The sequence below is a fragment of the Lissotriton vulgaris genome, chromosome 6, assembly GCF_964263255.1.
Source record: "Lissotriton vulgaris chromosome 6, aLisVul1.2, whole genome shotgun sequence".
Lineage (NCBI taxonomy): Eukaryota > Metazoa > Chordata > Amphibia > Caudata > Salamandridae > Lissotriton > Lissotriton vulgaris.
The window spans coordinates 1732182112-1732203039 of record NC_141694.1 but is presented as its reverse complement, the minus strand read 5'-3'; the positions used below and the strand labels follow the sequence as shown (position 1 = coordinate 1732203039).

At 51.3% G+C, this 20928-nt stretch overlaps 1 protein-coding gene across 1 annotated transcript in view; it reads left to right on the top strand.

Annotated features, from left to right (window-relative positions):
- Positions 1-20928, top strand: part of NVL (nuclear VCP like) — a 459565-nt gene that overhangs the window by 10387 nt on the left and 428250 nt on the right. The window lies entirely within an intron of this gene.

Sequence of the window (20928 nt, the reverse complement as noted above, 5' to 3'; positions counted from 1 at the left end):
GTCAGCATCTTTCTTGCTGCTGGCAGTGTTTCACAGCATCAGCACTGACCTTGCCAGCATAATCAATCAATCAATCAATGGCATTTATAGAGCGCACTACTTACCCGTAGGGTCTCAAGGCGCTGGGGGGAGGGGGGTGCCGCTACTGCTCGAACAGCCAGGTCTTCAGCTTCTTCCTGAATGAGAGGTGGTCTTGGGTCAGGCGCAGGTCGGTCGGGAGGGCGTTCCAGGTCTTGGCGGCCAGGTAGGAGAAGGACCTTCCTCCTGAAGTCGCTCTTCGGATGCGGGGGACGGCGGCGAGGGCGTGGTTGGCTGATCGGAGGTGGCGTTTGGGAGCGTAGAAGTTGATTCGGTTGTTGAGGTAGCTCGGGCCTTGGTCGTGTAGGGCTTTGTGTGCGTGGGTGAGGAGGCGGAAGGTGATTCGTTTGTTGACGGGGAGCCAATGCAGGTCTCTCAGGTCTCTAGCATAGTACATGCATCAGCACTGAGAATGGCTCTTACCTGGCTGGGGGTGCTTCAGAGACTCTCACTTAATCTCCTTGGACTTGCTTGTATAACCTGACACAGGATCTCTACTCACACTGCAGCCTCCTAGCTCTCTAAATTCTAATAGAGATTCTGCACAGAGAAGTTAACTCATGCAGTGCTCGGTGTAGAACTGTATGGTTTGCTCTACTGAGTAGTCTGAGATCCTAGAAAGCCTCTTTTTTGCGTGACAATTCAGTGAAGTGCTGCAGTGCCAGACAATTTGCCTTACTTTAACCCTCGATTAGTGACACTTGGCAACCTGGCACAGAGCCTAATGCACAGCCCACCAATGAGTAGCACTAGCACATCATCACCAAATACTACTGGCACTGTCGCAGAGCCCCAAAATATCTCTAGGAATAGAATGTACAATTCATCTCAACACACATGGGCAACTTGCGTATCTCTGGATACAGTCCTCCTCCAGAACAACCTTCCCCAGGCAAATCTGACAACCCCAATCAAGATACATTTCAGGTTGAGACTCCAGATTTAACTATTGTAGTCTATTACTATCTCCCATCACCCTCTGTAAATTACAGTGCATGGTAACCCTTTATGGTTCATCATGCATGTCTACCTACCTCTCATGTGTCCTTACTTGGTGCTGCATACTACGTCTTGTATGTCCTTAAAGTGCTTAGTATTCACCATTTGGACATGGTGTTTGTTCCTACTACAGCCCTTACTTTAGCAATGTATCCATCCTGCCTCTACCTCATTGGTGGCTCTCCAATCTTTTTTAACAGGAACTGGCATCACAACATTCACTGTGCGTGGCATTCAAAACCTTTTTTTAAAGGTTTGCAGCGGTGTGTCTGGCATGAATGGCGTTACTAATGAAGTGAGTGGGCTGCTCCAAATAACACTGACATAACAGGTTACAGCTACTCCTCTATATATGGAAGCACTTTTTAAAATGCAAGACTGTGGGTGTGCAGACTCTGCCCATTCCATCACTGGAACTACTGCTTCCAGGCCCTTTCTGTTGAGTTGTGGAATGGTGGGAAAATCGGAGACTTGATAGAATACATACCCTGATCTAATATGAGTCCTGGTGTAATAAGAGATAATGTTATCAGAGCTATGGTATAATGAGAATCCTGCCATAACTTGTCACCTTACTGCATGGCACCAACAGGGAAAAGTGGATTCATTTTTTTACAGGACAAGGCACATAGTTTTCTGAAGCATCCACCCCTTGGATAGTAGATATTTCATAACATTGTACACTGCTGTCATCTAATCAAAGGTTTTATCTGCCCTAAAGAGGGTTGAGACCTTGTTTTTACAGTTTTATTGACATATGTATACTTTTTGTGTAATAGATCACATTATAGTCTGATCATAATGGTTTATTGCTTTTTAATTTTGCACCATAAGTTTGATGATGCATTACATAATTATTTTCATTGCCTGTATGCAATTTTAGATGACTTGTTTAGCATCTCAAATACCCTTCAGTCTGTGTGATGGTATAATACTAGAATAGTTCAAGTTCTGGAATTTGTATAGCGCACTACTCACCCAGAGGGTCTCAAGGCGCTTGAGGGAGGGTGGGTGCATTACTTATCGAATAGCCAGGTTTTTAGTTGCTTTCTGAAGGAAAGGTGGTTCTGAGTAAGTCGGAGGTGAGTGGGGAGAGAGTTCCCGGTTTTGGCCGCTAGGTAGGAAAAGGATCTTCCTCCCATGGTGGATCTGTGGATGCGCGGGATTGCGGCGAGGGCTTGATTGGATGAACGTAGTTGGCGGATGGGTGTGTAGAAGGACAGTCGTGTGTTGAGGCATTCGGGTCCTAGGTCATAGAGGGCCTTGAGTGCGTGGGTGAGGAGACAGAACGTTATTCTCTTGTTGACGGGGAGCCAGTGGAGATCCTTCAGGTGACCGGAAATATGAGCATGACGGGGAATGTCCAGTATGAGTCTGGCTGAGGCGTTTTGGATGCGTTGGAGTTTATTCTGTAGTTTGGCTGTGGTCCCGGCGTACAGGGTGTTTCCATAATCCAATCGGCTGGTGACCAGTGCGTGGGTGACTGTCTTTCTTGTTTCGGTGGGGTTCCAGCAGAAGATTTTTTTGAGCATGCGTAGGATGTTGAAGCATGAAGATGAGACGGCGTTGACTTGTCTGGTCATCGAGAGGGAGGAGTCTAGGATGAAGCCCAGGTTACGTGCGTGGTCTGTAGGTATGGGTGCTGTACCCAGGGCCGGTGGCCACCATGAGTCGTCCCAGGCATAGGGGGATGATCCTAAGATGAGGACTTCCGTTTTGTCCGAGTTAAGTTTTAAACGGCTGTTCTTCATCCATTCGGCTACTTCTTTCATGCCTTCGTGTAGATTGGTTTTGGCGGTGTTTGGGTCTTTGGTGAGGGAGAGGATCAGCTGGGTGTCGTCTGCGTAGAAGATGATGTTGGGGTTGTGTTGGCGCGCGATGGATGCGAGGGGACTCATGTATACGTTGAAGAGGGTGGGGCTGAGTGAAGATACTTGTGGTACACCACAGATGACTTCGGTTGCCTCTGATTTGAATGGGGGAAGGCGGACTCTCTGAGTTCTTCCGGCGAGGAACGAGATGATCCAATCTAAAGCTTTTCCTTGTATTCCGACGTTGTTGAGGCGTTGTATGAGTGCGCTATGACATACTGTGTCGAAGGCGGCGGAGAGGTTGAGTAGGATGAGGGCAACTTTTTCTCCGTTGTCCAGTAGCGTTCGGATGTCGTCTGTGGCTGCGATGAGGGCGGTTTCGGTGCTGTGTTTGGCTCGGAAGCCGGACTGTGAAGGGTCGAGGGAATTGTTGGATTCGAGGAAGGCGGCGAGTTGATTATTGACGGCTTTCTCAATGACTTTGGCAGGGAATGGGAGGAGTGAGATGGGGCGGTAGTTCTTAAGGTCAGAGGGGTCTGCTGTGGGTTTCTTCAGAAGGGCGCTGAGTTCGGCATGTTTCCAGCTATCCGGGAAGGTAGCGGAGTTGAAGGAACAGTTGATGACATCGCGGAGATGGGGTGCGATGATGGAGTCCGCTTTGTTGAAGATGTGGTGGGGGCATGGGTCAGTTGGCGATCCTGAGTGAATGGAGTTCATCAGGCGGATGGTGTCTTCAGTGGTGATTGGGTTCCAGGCGAAAAGGTTGTGAGAGTGCTGTTTAGGTTCGGAGGTGGGTGGAGTGGGTTGTTCATCGGATTGGTTTTCAAAGCTGTTATGTATGTCAGCGATTTTGTTGTGGAAGAAAGAGGATAAAGAGTCGCAGAGGTCCTGGGAGGGAGTGCTGTCGTTGGTGCCGGCGGTGGGGTTGGTAAATTCTTTGACGATGTTGAATAGTTCCTTGCTGTTGTGGGTGTTGTTGCCGAGTCGATCCTTGAATGCTGATTTCTTGGTGGATCGGATTAATTGGTGGTGTTTGCGGGTGGCGTCCTTGAAAGTGGTCAGGTTGTCAGAGGTTGGGTTTTTTTCTCCAGGTTTTCTCGAGGGTACGACATAACTTCTTTGATTTCTTAAAGTCATCGTTGAACCAGGGGGCCTTTTTGCTACCTTGTTTGATCTGATGGTTTTTCAAGGGTGCTAATACGTCTGCGCTGTGGGTGATCCATTGTGTGAGTTTGATGGCGGCTTGGTTTGGGTCCGATGATAGGGCAGGAAGGTTTTGGTTTAGCGATGTGAAGAGTTGGTCGGTGGTGATTTTTGTTCCAGTTTCTTCGAGGAATAGGTTGTGGGGGGGTTGTGGGTCGTGGTCTTTTTGTAGCTGAAGTGAACGCAGTTGTGGTCTGTCCAATGGAGAGCTGTGGTATGATCGAAGGAGATGTGTTTGCTGGAGGTGATGGGGTGCTTCGACCTATACTTTTCAAGTATAGATCGAAGCAAACTTGTGACCTACCATCGCCTATGACACTTCATAATAACAAAGGATAGCCATAAGTGAAAACTGACATGTAGAGTAGTAGGCTGTTCTTAATCCTTGGGTGTGGTCGTCCTATGATGATTCACAAGTGTATTGCCTGTTAATGTTATTCCATCCTCCTCATGTGTCTGCAGGGTTTTACATAACAGTCTCTCAGAATTACTGCAGTGACTCGCTTGTCTGGGATTGTGTGAAACCTTTCAAAACTTTTGGAGAAGTTCTTTGGGACCTTGACCAACTTGAAATATTACTATGGTTGGCCCAATGGAAGAAGTGCCTGCTGTTACTTTTTGTACATGGTTGGTCTTTGTGTCTCAAGCAGACTCTTTGTTGCATACACTGGAAACAGGATGCCCTTCTGTATTATGTACCTCACTCTCCTGATTATTTAATCTGTCTGTTACAGACTGCATATGACTTTCTTAACAAGAAGAATGGAACCAGTATATAGATACATTTGAGGTGTGTTGGCAGTGTGGGAAATATTCAGGTTTTGGATTTACCAAGTGAGGTAGAATGTCACCAGTTCAGTGTACTGTGCTTCACCATCTCTTGGAAGGGTGGCAGGTGTTTGACGGATGCTGCTAAAAAGGCGCCTGAAAAGCCGTCCGCCTAAAGGATGGAGTAGGGTGCTTATTGAGGAGTTACTCCCCAAAAATGTCCAGTCCATAAATTAAAGAAGATGACTTCCTAAAAAAGGCTTTGTACCAAAATCCCAGCACCCAGTGAACCAGATGCCCCCCCAGAGAGAAGACGGTAGTGCTTACTTGCTGTCTTGGGTGACACAGCATCTGGTGACTGTTTTGAGGGAGTACACAGTTCCCATAAGAGCCCCCCTAGACTCTATGTTGGAAACAGTTGGCAAGTTAGTGTGCCACTTCCCACTAATTTCCTGTTTGATCCCTTTACAGGGGCCTGTACCTGCGCACCGAACAGTAACAGTTGAGATTTTACAGTGACTGGTCCTAAGGACCAGGTTTAAAAGTCTCCACTGGTAACTGGTATATTTTATGACACTCTCCATCCTGCTAGATGTTCACGGATCACAGAAAACACTCATCTTCAACTATTCTGCTTGATCAAAATACACTCCTCTTCACATGGGTCCTCAAAAGAAGGCTGTTCTCAAGGAGAACAGCCTGATAGATGCTGCAATTTTACTAAAGTGGCAGAAAATTTCCACATTTCTTTAATAGAAGAGTTGTGGGGTGGCTCCTAAAAGCTGCTGATTAAAAAAAACTACATGTCCAGCTGTTGTCCTACATCACTGTCCAGCAGTCAATTCCATCTTCTTCATACTTGTTCTCTTTTTTATTTCTTTTTATTTATATATTTAGCATTTTATAAACCTCACCAAGCTTTGAGATTATGGGTTCGCTGCAGCAATGGAAGTGCTGTGCTCTCTGTCAGGATGCTGTACAGATTAGTGATTTATTCTAAGAACGGTTCCAAAATCTAGCTGTCTCCTTTTTATCATATTGCTGCTTGTGCTCAATGTATCTCCTGGAAATCGTGAAAAATAGTCCTTCAAGCCACAATATGTTTTCAAAGGAATTTATAGGAAGAAAGGATGTAGCTCTCGTCCACCATAATTGTTATGGAAATATCCCTTCTTTCTCTTTATTCACTCCTCCCTTCTCTTTATTGCTCCTCTTCAACCATTCACTTCTTTCTGCTCTATGTTTTCTGTTTCCTAGCTATTCTCTCCTTCCTCAACTACTGTTGCACATCTCCATTCTTCTTGTTTGGGTATACCTTGCAAGGGGTGTGGGATCTTCTATCCATCTCCTAATGTTTGCTGTTACCTGAGAGAGGCGATGTAAGTCTTTAATCACACAATGGATATTCTTGGAACCATGTGGGCATTAACACTGCCTTGTTGCAGCACCAGGCTGCATTGCTGTTAGACTTGGCCTTTTCTGCAGGGCCATCCTCAAGCTTTTTGTCTTTACCCTAATGTTTTACTAACCTGTTTTATTGGCTTTTAGGACTTGTGCACTTTTACTATTGCAAATCATTGCTAAAATGCTTGTGCTTTGTCTTTAAAACATGGTAGCATTGGCTTACACCCAATCAGCACATTTCATTTACTTGTAAAGTAATGTGGTACTACATGTACCCAGGGCATGTACATTAAATGCTACTAGTGAGCCTGCAGCACTGATTGTGCCACCCACTTAAATAGTCTTGTAAACATGTCCCTGCCATTGCATCATGTGTGTGCAGGTTTTAACTGCCAATTCTATTTGATTGAAGTAATCTCCTTGCTAAGATTTAAACTCCCCTTTTAGTGCATACAAGTCACGGCTAAGGTAGGCCCTAGGTAGCATATGCATTTTAATTAAAATGGTTGGACAGGTACTTTTAAGTTTTACATGTCTTGGTAGTGAAAAACTCTTGAATTTGTTTTTATTACTGTGAGGTTCACCTCTCCCATAGTATAACATTGGATTCCCTAATTACATTTAATGAGTACTAACCTTTGATTTAGAACAGATTAACCTTTCCTGTCTGCTGTCTGAGGAAGTGTAATTAAAAATCCTCTTTAATGGCAAAATCGGATTTTAAATTAAAGTGTGAAAATATTGCTTTTCTGAAAGTTGGCATGTTCCTGCCCTAGCTATTTTGTGCCTGCAGTCTGTTCCTGGGTCACATGACTATTTTTAGTTGGGATTTGGAGTTTGTTTATTCCTCCCAGACAGCCATACAATAGAGGGATTTTTTATTTTAAAAACAGATTTTATAGAGTTGTTATATGTGACATAGCGAGAACCAGGCACATATACAATGTCATAGCTAGATCAAGTGAATTATTATACTACGTGCGATAATGAAACTTTGTGCAATCAGGAGAAAACATTTGAGCATTGCATCCTATAACATTAGATCTGGTTCAGTGCTTCCAGTGGGCAGAACAACAATATAGTAATCATATAGTGCTCATATCTGTTAACATCTAGTACCAACAAATTCTCCCCCCACTAACTAACTGGTGCAGTCCCGGTGGTAGACAGTTGCAAAAGAGAAGGAAGGGAAGCTTTTGTGCAGTTCTCATTATGTGAACATAGTGTCTGGCCTGGGGTAGAATCCCTGGTGTGCATTGCACGGGAGTTGGGTAGGTGTATTCAGGATCTATTCTCCTTGCGGCCCCAGTACCGTAGAGGATCTGGAGCAGGGTTCTGAGTGAGTCTCAGGGCAATGCTAACTCTTAGATGTGGCTCCCTGTGTTTCGTCTGTGTATAAGTGGAGTGTTTCTGTGTCTAGGGCTTTGAAAGCCTCCATTAGTAGATTACAGGACAGGCAATGGGTACCTTACGTAGCCCATGGCGTTGCTCTCTGTGCAGTGCCCTGTTTTCAGCAAGTCCCCACCTATCTACCTCCTCCTTCCAGACCAGTAACGCAGGATGGTTGGCCGACTTCCAGCACCTAGTGTTTTGCCAATATGAGCACTAGGTCTACAAATTTTGTCTGGACTTTGTAACCCTTAGGGTGTGGGTAAAGGGCTAGGTGGCAGCCTTCCGCTGTAGTCCATGCTCGCCCCAAAGCAACTAACCGTAGTGTGAGCGATATCTGTGTCCAGCAGGTGGAAAGGGCAGGCCAAGACCACAGCATGTGCAAGAGTTCAGCATCTTGCTCAGGACATCTCGGGCAGTTCGCTGCCACTGCCGGAAACATCGTGTGTAGTCAATGTGGTGTGAGGTATGCTCTTTTGGTTATTGTTAGACGGGGACCGGGAGGGTCGGCCGAGGACAAGGGGAGAGGCCTCCGGTGAGGGCCGTCTCCAGCGATCGTACAGACAAGTAACTTCCCCCCCACAGATGGACACCACACAAGGATAAGGTTAACGTTCTTTATAGGCAATTCTTGAAGTATGGTGATACGATACAATGGGAACAGGATACGAGGATCCTCTTAATTCTAGTCTCTTGACAGGGAAAGGGGTAGCGGGACAGTCTTGGTTACCAATCTGGTACTGCGATGCGATGATGGTAGCTCACAATCCTCGAGCTCGGCGTTCGAGAGGGACGGGCCGCGGCAGCGCCAGCAGGTCCAACGAGGATGAAGATTGCAGAAGGCTGCGGCAGCGCCAGCAGGCAGGACGATAGTTCACAAGGCAGGGCTGCGGCAGCGCCAGCAGTCCGTCAAGTATGAGTTCTTCACGGTGTCTCTCGACTCCAAGATACAACTGCCTTCCTGCTCTGGAGCTGCCCCAGTTATAGGTCTGGCGCCCTTTGATGTCCGGACCCTCGCACTTGGAGGTCGGGAGGTCCGGGATGAGGGAGTCCAGACACCCAGCAGGGGGGTGGAGCCAGCGCCCGGGGAGGCTGGGGGCGATCGGCACCTGGCGGGGGAGAGCCATCGACACTTCTTCCTCCCATTGACCTGCCAAGTGGTCCGTTCACCTCCTGGGTGGATGGTGGTGCCGGGATGTCTGGGCCTGGCCAGGCCCGGGGTCGGGCTGAGGCCACGCGGCCTCGTGGTGCAGTGTCCAAGATGGCGGCTGGACCGGGCAATGGTGCTGACGATGGCCCGGGCCAGTAATACAGAGATGTCCGGGAGCAGGAGTCCCGTAGGGGACGGTTTGCGGGTTGCTTCTGTGTGGAGCACCTGGAGAGCCGGTGTCCGGGCCCTGTCATGCGGGGAGGGAGCGAGCCCTTCATGTGGCCTGTCCAACATGCGTCCCCCCCCCAGCTGAAGGCGGGGAGAGTCACCCATCTTCTTGGGGACTTTCCTCATCGAGGCGGAAAAAGCGTGACAGGCCATCCGCGTTGGCGTGATCCTGGCCAGGTCAGTGCTCCACAGTGAAGTCCATCCCCTGCAGGGAGATGGACCATCGCAATAGTTTGGGATTTTCCCCCCGCATCTGCATTAACCATTGCAGGGGGCGATGATCGGTTTGCACCCGAAAGTGGGTACCGAAGAGGTAGGGCCGGAGCTTCTTGAGGGCCCACATTACTGCGAAGGCCTCCCTCTCGATGGCGCTCCAGCGCTGTTCTCGGGCCAGTAGGCGTCTGCTGATGAAGGCCACTGGTTGGTCAACTCCCTCGGAGTTCAGCTGGGAGAGGACGGCCCCAATGCCATGGTCGGGGGCATCAGTTTGAACGATGAACTCGCGGCTGTAGTCGGGAGCCTGGAGCACAGGGGCGGTGCACATGGTGGCCTTCAGCTTCTCGAAGGCCGCTTGACAGTCTGGAGTCCAGTTGACCATCTTTGGGTGCTTCTTAGATGTGAGTTCTGTGAGGGGCCCCACAATGCTGCCATAGTCCTTCACAAACTGCCGGTAGTATCCGGTGAGCCCCAAGAAGGCTCGGACCTCGGTTTGCGTTACGGGGGGCTGCCAGGACTGGATGGCAGCGATCTTGAGCTGGAGGGGGGCCACCAGACCGCTTCCCACTTGGTGTCCGAGGTAGGTCACGGACCCCTGGCCAATCTGGCATTTGCTGGCCTTGATTGTGAGGCCGGCCTATTGGAGGGCCTGCAGGACCTCTCGGAGGTGGCGGAGGTGGTCTGACCAGTGGCGGCTATACACAACAATATCGTCCAGGTAGGCGGCGCTGAACTCTTCGAGGCCCGCCAATACCTGGTTCACAAGTCGTTGAAAGGTTGCTGGAGCGTTTTTCATGCCGAATGGCATCACTTTGAAATGGTAGTGGCCATCCGGGGTGGAGAAAGCGGATCGTTCTTGGGCCCTGGGGGCGAGGCCGATCTGCCAGTAGCCCGCTGTCAGGTCGAAGATGCTGAGGTAGCGGGCAGCCCCCATGCAGTCGATCAGTTCATCTGCTCGGGGAATGGGGTGAGCGTCGGTTCGGGTGACAGCGTTCAGACCCCGATAGTCGACGCAGAATCGGAGCTCAGGGGTGGTGCCTGGGATAGCAGCCATGGGGACCAGCACGACTGGGCTGGCCCAGGGGCTGTCCGAGGGCTCGATGACTCCGAGTGTGAGCATTTTTGACACTTCTTCTTGGATGCAGGCACGTACCCGATCTGGTACGCGGTACGCCCGATGTCTGATAGGGGGACTGTCCCCAGTGTCCACGTCGTGCAAGCACCAGGGGGTGACCCCTGGGTTGAGGGAAAATAGGGTCGAAAATTGCAGCAGGAGGTCCCGACAGTCTTGGCGCTGCTCCGGGGTTAGGGCATCTGAGAGTCGGACCCCGTCTACTGAACCATCTTTTTCACGGGTCCTCAGTAGGTCAGGGAGGGGCTCGGAGTCTTCTTCCGCTCCACTGTCTGTAGCCATCAGTAGGCTGAGCTCCGAGCGCACAAAGTGGGGTTTGAGTCTGTTGGCGTGGAGGACCCGGAGGGGGTTCCGGGGAGATTCCATGTCGATGAGATAGGTGACGGGGCTCTTGCGCTCGACCACCTTGAAGGGCCCCGTCCACTGGTCCTGCAAGGCACAAGGTTCGGTGGGGGACATCACCCATACCTGCTGGCCAGGTTCGAACTCTATGGAGGAGGCGTTCTGATCGTACCATTTCTTCATGTCCTCCTGACTGGCCTCAAGATTGGCTTTGGCGATCTCTCTGAATCGTCTGGTCTGATTGCGGAGGGTCAGGAGGTACTCGTAGACGTCTGGAGGGGTTTTCAGGGGGGCCATCTCCCAACCTTCTTTGACTAGGCTGAGGGGTCCTCGAACAGGGTGTCCGTACAAGAGTTCGAAAGGGCTGAAGCCGAGGGACTTCTGGGGAACTTCTCGGTAGGCGAAGAGGAGGCACGGGAGTAGCACATCCCACTGGCGGCGGAGGGGCTCTTCCAACCCCATAATCATTCCCTTGAGGGTGCGGTTGAACCGCTCAACCAGTCCGTTTCCTTGCGGGTGATAGGGGGTTGTGAATCGGTAGGTGACCCCGCACTGCTGCCAGAGGGATTTCATATATTTTGAAATAAAGTTCGTGCCCCGGTCGCTGACGACTTCCCGGGGGAAGCCCACCCGGGAGAAGATCCCCATTAAGGCTCGGCCGACCACCGGTGCTGTTACTGTTCGAAGGGGAACGGCCTCGGGATAGCGGGTGGCGTGGTCCACCAGTACCAGGATGAATCGATGCCCTTGTGCTGTTCGGAAGTCCAGGGGCCCCACAATGTCTATTCCCACCTTTTCGAACGGGGCGGTAACAACCGGGAAGGGTTGCAGGGGTGCCTTGAGTTTGCGGCCGCTCTTCCCGCTGGCCTGGCAAGTGGGGCAGGACCGGCAGTGGTTGAGGACGTCATTTCTCATTTTTGGCCAGTAAAAGTGGGTCACCAGGCGGTTGTAGGTTTTGTCCTGTCCCAAGTGTCCAGCCAGGGGGACATCGTGGGCCAAGTTCAACAGGAAGTCTCTAAAACGGAGGGGCACCACCAACACTCGACTGGCCCCCAACTCCGCGATTCTTTGTTCGCTGTACAATAGGTCATTGTCCCAATAGATCCAGTGGGCCCCGGCGGTATCTCCCGCGCTCTGGGCGAGGGCTTGCTGTCGTAGTCCCTCGAGGGAGGGACAGGTTTTTTGCTCTTGACGGAATTGTTCCTGGGTGGGTCCCCCTTCTTGACGCCACTGAGCCAGGTCTGGAAGGTCCTGGGGCTGAGCGAGCCCTTCTTGGGTTTGTTCCGGGGGGTCGGCATGGTCGGCGTCCCCCACGGGAGCGATCGGAGGAGGAGGTGCTGGCCATTCGGGTTCTTCAGGTCGGGGGATGGCGCGGGCGGCCATGGACCGGGTGGTTACGCACGCCCAGTCCTGGAGGCCCAACATCCCAGGTGCTCTCTTCTTTCCACGGCGGCCCACGGGGAACTCTCGAGACAGTCCACGGGGGCATCATCGCGGACCGTCACCTTCAGCATGCCGGATACAGGCTCTCAGAATTGTCGGCTGAACGGACGGGGCAGAGAACGTTCGGCAGGATTTGTTCCGGGGTCACCAGGTGACAGTGGACGGCCGTCACACTGGCCCCCGTGTCACGTAGGGCTTCAGCCTTGCGCCCATTTATGTTCACCCACTGACTGTATTTTCTGGTGATGGCGGGTAGGGGAGCCCGCGGGATCATGTCTCTTCCCCCTAGGCACGCCAGGACCATGGCGGCCGGTTCCCACTCTGGTTGCTCCTGTTCGTATTCCTCATGCTCTTCGGAGACTTGCTCTTCTCCTAGGGCGGCGGCAGCTACCTGGCGGGGCCCCGGAGTCTGGTTCTTTGGGCAGTTCGGGTCATTGGCGTAGTGGCCGACTCGCTGGCATCGGTGACAAGTGACATTGGCTCTGAATCCCGGGCGCATTGGGGGGTTGCCCCGGCCGGGCGGGGTGCTGGTAGCGGGAGCGGCCGGGACGGCGTCTTTCCCCCGGCCCTGGCCTCCTCCTCGGGGACGGTGATGACCTTGATTGTTCCTGTTCTGCTCGTTCGACCCACCCCGGCCCACTCGGGTGCTTTCCCATCGGTCCGCCTCGGCGGCGAGCTGCCGGGGATCAGTCAATTTACTGTTGAGGAGGTGCTGCCTGAGCTCGACGAAGCAGTTGTTGGAGAGGTGCTCCCACACAATGAGGTTAAAAAGCTGCTCGTAGATCGTTACGCGGCTCCCCTTGATCCATCCCTCGAAGGCTCGGCTGAAATAGTTCACATATTCCACCCAAGTTGTACCCGCGATTCGGGTGCAGTCGCGGAACCTCTGGCGGTACATTTCGGGTGTAAGCCCATATCGAGTGAGGAGGGCGGCCTTCATGTGGTCATAGGACGTCATTTGATGGTCCGGGAGCTGTAACAGGGCATCGCGGCCTTCATTGACGAACCTCCCCCATAGACCGGCTCCCCAGTCACTTCGATCGATCCGGTGGGAGGTCATGGCGATCTCGTAGGCCTTGAACCACTGTTGTATGTCGTCGTTTCGGAAATACTCTCGGACGACATCTTTGGGGATGTGGACCTTTGGTTCTGTAGCTCCTGGGGTGCGCGGTTGCTTGGGCACCCCCAGGTCTTTGTTTTGCTTCCGTAGTTCTATCTCTGCCAGTTTGCGCTCGTGTTCGTATGCCAGTCTTTTTTCTTCGAGCTCTCTTTGTCTTTGCTTTTCTTCCTGCTCTTCTCGGAGCCGTAAGTGTTCTAGATTCATTTTTTGTTCTGCTAGTTTTAGTTCTCCGTCCAACTTGAGCCGTGCCAACTCTAAGTCGTGCAGTCTGCTTTTTTCTCGCTCTTGGATCTCTTCCCGGGAGAGACCCGCTCTCCTTTCTTCGGACGGAGCGGTGCTCGTCTCCGGTGCTTCGATGTGTTGGTCCCGGGGACCGGCGGCATTTGCTTCTGCCCACGATTCTAGGGCGTGTTTAAAGTCATCTTTTGTGCTCAGACCGGTGGTAGCAATGCCCAGTTCCATACAAAATTGTTTTAATTCTCGATGGCTGTACTCTTCTAGTTTTTCCATTTGGAATTTTTCTGTAGATCCGCTCTCTTTGGTCGACATTGTGGTTTAGTCGTGGGGTGAGTTGCTTTCTGTACGATTACGCGTTGGTTCGGATCGCGCCGCTGGCCACCAATGTTAGACGGGGACCGGGAGGGTCGGCCGAGGACAAGGGGAGAGGCCTCCGGTGAGGGCCGTCTCCAGCGATCGTACAGACAAGTAACTTCCCCCCCACAGATGGACACCACACAAGGATAAGGTTAACGTTCTTTATAGGCAATTCTTGAAGTATGGTGATACGATACAATGGGAACAGGATACGAGGATCCTCTTAATTCTAGCCTCTTGACAGGGAAAGGGGTAGCGGGACAGTCTTGGTTACCAATCTGGTACTGCGATGCGATGATGGTAGCTCACAATCCTCGAGCTCGGCGTTCGAGAGGGACGGGCCGCGGCAGCGCCAGCAGGTCCCGAGGTGGTCGTAGATAGGAACGGGCCGCGGCAGCGCCAGCAGGTCCCGACGAGGACGAAGGTTGCAAGAAGGCCGCGGCAGCGCCAGCAGGTCCAACGAGGATGAAGATTGCAGAAGGCTGCGGCAGCGCCAGCAGGCAGGACGATAGTTCACAAGGCAAGGCTGCGGCAGCGCCAGCAGTCCGTCAAGGATGAGTTCTTCACGGTGTCTCTCGACTCCAAGATACAACTGCCTTCCTGCTCTGGAGCTGCCCCAGTTATAGGTCTGGCGCCCTTTGATGTCCGGACCCTCGCACTTGGAGGTCGGGAGGTCCGGGATGAGGGAGTCCAGACACCCAGCAGGGGGGTGGAGCCAGAGCCCGGGGAGGCTGGGGGCGATCGGCACCTGGCGGGGGAGAGCCATCGACACTTCTTCCTCTCATTGACCTGCCAAGTGGTCTGTTCACCTCCTGGGTGGATGGTGGTGCCGGGATGTCGGGGCCTGGCCAGGCCCTGGGTCGGGGTCGGGCTGAGGCCACGCGGCCTCGTGGTGCAGTGTCCAAGATGGCGGCTGGACCGGGCAATGGTGCTGACGATGGCCTGGGCCAGTAATACAGAGATGTCCGGGAGCAGGAGTCCCGTAGGGGACGGTTTGCGGGTTGCTTCTGTGAGGAGCACCTGGAGAGCCGGTGTCCGGGCCCTGTCATGCGGGGAGGGAGCGAGCCCTTCATGTGGCCTGTCCAACAGTTATCATGTATTGAATAAGCTTGAATTGTGAATTGCGCAGGAGACTTTCTTTGGGTAGGCAAGAGAAGGGAAGCCCAGTCTTGTCGGTGAGGACCATGCCTATGTCTGTGTCCCATTTAGCCCTTAAATCACCTAGATGTGAGGGTACATGTGTTCGTATACCTCTGTATAACCAGGTGCCTGCCTGTGGCCATCAGGTGTACCAAGTGTACCAATTCATGTGTTGATGGTTCTGCCCCTTCAGGAGCCCAGTCCTGCTTAATATCGCATATTATGCTGACAAGCAAAATAAATAACGTGAGAGGGAGCTCTTGTTTGTGTACAAAGTCATTCCAAGAGTATAGGCAATCTCCTGTAGATTGCGGCCCTCTAGCCAATAAGAAAGCCATTGCCACCAGCATCAGAGACTCTGCGCCACCATGCGTCCTATATTAAGTAAAGCAGGATCTTATTCAGTATTTTGAAGGTTGTGGATGGGATCACTATTGGTAAAGTGGTAAAAAAAAAGTATAGCGCACGTGGTAGCATGACCATTTTTGCAATGGCTATACGCCCGGTCACTGATAGGGGGAGCGATGTCATAAGAGTGGTTTGGGATCACAGAGAGGTGAACATTCTCTGTATTTTTCGATACAGTATGTCCTGCTGGGTTCTCTACACTCGTACTCCCAGGTATTTGAAGGTGATGGGAGCAATCACCATCTCCCCTCCCCCAAAGTGGATCGCCTGTGGTTCAAAATCCTATAAAATCTCAATTGAGTGTCCGCAAGTGTGCGTAGTGGGGTACGGTTGCCAAGTAAAGGGACATCGTTGGGAGATGGTGATAGCCCCAGTCACCTTCAAATACCTAGGAGTATGAGTGTATAGAACCCAGCAGGACATACTGGATGGAAATATACAGAGAATGATCACCTCTCTGCGATCCCTGATTAATCTGGCAAGTAACGCTCCCGCTGTATCCGCCTAAGTGCGTACCATTTGTGCGTGCAATAGTTTACCACATGGAGACACTCCAGTAGGTCTGCATATTCGATATGTGCCTCTTTCCGGCTCTGCAAGCCCGAAGGGAAAGCCATATTGTCTCTCTCCAGAGAGCCCAAGAGTGACTCCTTGCTGGTTACCTCACGAAGGATAGTACGTCATACCCCCCTCTACAGATATAATCACAGTTCCCCTCATTACTACTTCAAATGTCTCCCATTCTAGGGTGTGGAGGCTGTATTGGCATTAGTCGAGAAATATGTTTCAATAGTGGTGGCCATATGTGCCCGAAAGGCACAATTTTTCAGTAGTAGGGGATTACATTTCCTTGTCTGGACAGGTGTAGGTACTCCTTCCCAGGACAGAGTGAGTTCCAGTAAGTTATGGTCTGATAGTGTTTTCCCTAAATGGGTTGTATGGGTTATTTGTGGCAATAGTGTGGGGAAGTACAGGATGCGATGTTTGTTTGTCGGTGATTAAATGAAATATATTCGCTCATTCAGTCATTCTTGCTGCGCCATGCATCCACCACTGACCGACTGTGTACCCATGTTACTAGGGCCTTGGCCTGTCTGATTGCCACAGCCCCTGGAAGCGGCGGATGTGAGCGGTCTAATTGTGTGTCTAGCACTGCGTTATAGTCTCCTCCAAGTATCCAAGGGTAAATTAACCAGTCCACCAGTACTGTACTGACTCGTGCCAAAAAAGCATCTTTGTCAGTGTTTGGGGTGTAAATGCTGCCTAATATCACATGCACTCCATCTAGTTGCTGCGTATCAAGACGTACCTGCCCGCTGGTTCTATGCCATGGTCCAGTACCTGCTCTTATTCACACCGCTGCTCCGCTCGCAAACACAGAGTATGTAGTATGGAATAATTGTCCCTCCATTTCTTGCAAAGTTTACAGGCCTCTGGTGCGTTCAGGTGTGTTTCTATCTGGGATTTACGCCTGCATAACTGAACATGTATGCAGTGCCGCTTATAAACGGTGATGTAATGAGGCCATACGCGTTAGGGGAAACATCCTAAACCACGACGTTTCAACCACGACTCACCTGAACAACGTGGTGCGAATAACGAATCCTGCTCAACAACGAACGGCTGAACAACGAAGGTTGGAACCACGACTCACCTGAACAACGGGGGGGTGTGAGGGGACTCCCCCCACAAATACAATTAAAAAAATATTTATAGTAAGAATTATAACGTAAAGAATAAAATCGTAAAAGTTACATATCAAAACCAGCAAAGGTTTATGAAGAAAATGATTTACATAAAAATTACCGGTTTGTGACAGGAGATGGCAGTGTTGCGTTGATTTAAACAATTGGTAAAGCTTTCGAATAAAAAAAAGAATATGATCAGTGTGCTCGTATTTGAAAAAATGAAGTAACTAATATTTTAGAATAAAAAAAGGCATACATTGAAAAAGTGACATTAAATATTATTTATTTGTGGTTTAGGGAGTAGTGCTTTAAAATGTAGTGGTTTAGAAATGATAGTTGTTAAACATTCGTGGTTTAGGAAGTCGTGGTAAAGACAGTAGTTGTTTAGTCATACAATCACGCGCTAGAGTTGGTGTGGACAGTATTCCTCCCTGGCAGTTGTACATTGGGTGGCGTTAGTGTATATTGAGAAAGTGCACCTGCTGCAGCCTTTAACATCATGAACAACAAACACCCCAATACCGGGTCCAACCTAAAAACTGTGTTCGACCAAACATAAGCCTTAGAAGGCAACCGTAGCTAAACAAATTCATGCATCCACCTGGGGGGTACATGACCTGCCTTAGCCATTTGCGTTTGCCAGCAGAACCTTCGGTCGTATCCTATATAGGTGGGCCTCCGGGCCTGAGACTAACACTGAGCATCCATAATGATGAGGTATCCTGAAAAGTGGAATCCATACATACATGTCAGTCACACGTAATCCTCAGAGTGATTGACCCCTGCCTTGCATGGTTATCAGAGCTTATGTGAGGTAAGTGTATATTGTGAGCTTTGTGCTATCAAGTGTCTTGGCGGAAGACTAGGGTGTTCAGATCACAATGAGGTGACTATGTCAGGCCAACATCTCCTAAGCCGTTTGTGGGGTTATTTGGGGAAGAGTGCAAGGCTGCTGCCAGAGTCTGTGTGCATCACTCCCTCTGATGATGATCCAGCCCCAGTTGGGGACCCAGAGTCCCTCAAAGTGGCGGCTGTCTGGAGCAAGGTTCGCCTACTTTCCAACCTCTGTTTTGGGGTGGGCAGAGACTCCTCCCCAGGTGGTGAGCGCTTCGTACAGCATTGTTTGCCTGGTTTGCACCGTAGGTTGCGTCTCAGCGGCCGCCTGTGCTCCTCTAGAATTGTAAGATCTGGGAAACTGGCCTCAATGCAGGACCATGCCATCTCAAGGTCATCAAAGAATTGGCCCTCATGTTCATGGATGACTTTGAGGCGGGCAGGAATGAGAAGAGCGTACTTCAAGCTGAGCTGCTGAAGGTGCTTTTTGACCCCTGAATAGGAGGCCCTTTGTCGTTTTACTTGCATGGTATAATCTGGGAACAACACAATTCTTGCATTCTCCTATAGTATAGGTGTGTGTTCACATGCTTTACGGTGCAGAGTGTCTCTGTCTCTAAAATTGAGGATCCGAGACACAATTGGCCTCAGCTGTGCCCCCGGCTCCCAGTAGGGACCCTGTGTGCCCTTTCAACGCTAAACATTGTAGTCAGACCCTCTGGGGCCCCAGTGGTGATCTATAAATTGGGTGGGGTTATTTCCTTTACTATTTTCAGGCAGGCCAATTATTCTTATATTGTTTCTTCTTGCGAAATTCATTGTCTTCTACCCGATTTTGCAGTTCCATGACCTGTTGCTGAAGTCTGGCAGCTACCTCGGTTTGTTCCATGTGCCATGGTGTCATTTCAGAATGCGCCATCGAGTGGAGTTGGATTTTTTCCGATAATGTCTTGTGGTTGGCCCAAAAGAGGCTGATCTCAGTAGTGAGGGTGCCCAGCTGTTGCTCCGGTACTATCCGGTACTCCCTGATTTCCTTTAGGATAACGTTGAACTTATCAGTGGGGGAAGATCCAGTGTAGGGGGTACAACATTGTCTCCAGTTATGGGGCAAGAACCTTCTATTGAGCTGGCTTGCACCCCTGCAGAGGGGCCGTGATCCACCTGGTTGTCTTTGGTGCAGCTCATTTTGTGTTGGTGTTTCTGACTGAGTTGGTTTTCAAGCAGGCACCCAGAAGCCTTTCTCAGGCACCGGAAGAAAGGTGTGCTATTTCCCTTGCAGCTCTCCTACCTCAGCATAGTCCCCGCCGCAACACCATGATAGCTGGGTGTTCAGTGTCTGTCAGTGCCACTTATGGGTTTGCAGACACGGGGCCAAGAGCGCCTATACAGATCACTGTGTAGGCACTCCCTGCGGCCTACTTGCTGGGCTTTCCTATTTTCGGACGCACAAGCAATCTCCTTTCTTGTTTGGCCGCCCCGTCCGTATCAGCTGTGGGGAGGAGATCATATAGGTCTTGTCCTCCCCACTGGTAATGTTATGCAGAGGGCTGAGGAATGGTATCCTCTCTTATTTCGTACACGCTGGGTCTCCTGTATATGGTACATGGTACTGCATCTCTCTAGGCTAGAGACACTGTGTCTCAACTCTCCCATGTTTCAGGCAGGTCCCCCAGCCGGCCACTGGTCCGCACCACCTCAGGCCTCTTAGTAATCTCAGGAGTCATGCGGCACAGTCTCCTCCTCTAGGATAGGAGTCCCAGAGGCTCAGAGGACGAGGGGCAACACTATGCCCAATGTTTACCCTTTGTTTCTCTTTTTGTCCCCAGCCCAGGAGGTGAGTCCGGGGAGGCCCCAGCCAGTAGCAAAGGCTGTTTAACTGTGGACAGGATCCAAACTCCTAGTGCGATATCTGGCATCGCCATCTACTTTAGCCCTGCTCACCTTGGGCGCCAAATTTTGGTTAGGCCAGTCTGATCTAAAAGTATTGCAGCCTATGCCCAGCAGGAGCAGACAGTAGTTCCACGGGGTGGTGTCCCTCGTGTCCTCTACAGCGGGAACCCCAGGCCTGTCTTTGTGGGTCCTGTTAGAGCGGCAGTCTCTAGCAGGGGATGCTCCTCCTCAGGCCTTTGCTGATGTGCCCGATACGCCCTGTCAGTCAGCTCCATTTCCCTGACCGATCCACTGGGCGACTCCAGCAAGTCCGGCACCACCTACGGCAGCCCAGCAGGTAGCTGGAATCGATCTTGGCAGACTGCTACAGAGCCGGTAGCAGAGGGCTCAGTTCCGACATCGGAAAGCACCAGAGGGCCCCTCTGGTCTCCTCTCAGCCAGCACCGTCCGGCACCAACAGTCTGGTCCTGCCTCTGACCGATCCATCGGTGGCCACCCAGCGCCGCCTACCGCCCGCTCCGATATCTGGCAGGTAGCAGTGCTCAGCTCTGTGATCTTGCAGCCCGGTCTGTAGTGGGTGATTAATCTAGACGTTAGCTGGACCCAGAGTACTCAACCGGTCCCTCCGTTGGCGGGTCCGTCGGGCACCAACAGCGCCCCCACCGCAGTAGGCCTTCTGCCGTCCGAGCCCAATCAGTGTCAGCTCCTCTGCTCAGGTGCTTGCATGAGTCATCGTGAGGCCATAGCTAGCCTACTAGCCCGATCAGAGGTAAGGGGAAGGGTGAGTGGCTCGAAGGAACCAGAGGTAAGAGGAAGGGTGGGTGGCTCGAAGAACCAGGGATCCAGCAAGGCTTTCGTCCAGGAGCCGCACTCCTAGGCGTCCGCCATCTTCAGCGGCTAGCCACTCCCCCCACACGCAATAGAGGGGTTAGGTGGGCCTGGATGGGCCATCAACTGGCAGGATGGAGGAGTGCCAAGCTGGATACAGCCCCACTTGCAAATGAATAGGTTGTGCTCTGCATTCACAAAAAGGACTTGTTATCACTTAATTGTTAATGCAGCCAGCATTTTAAGTAGGGCAGGGGAGGTAT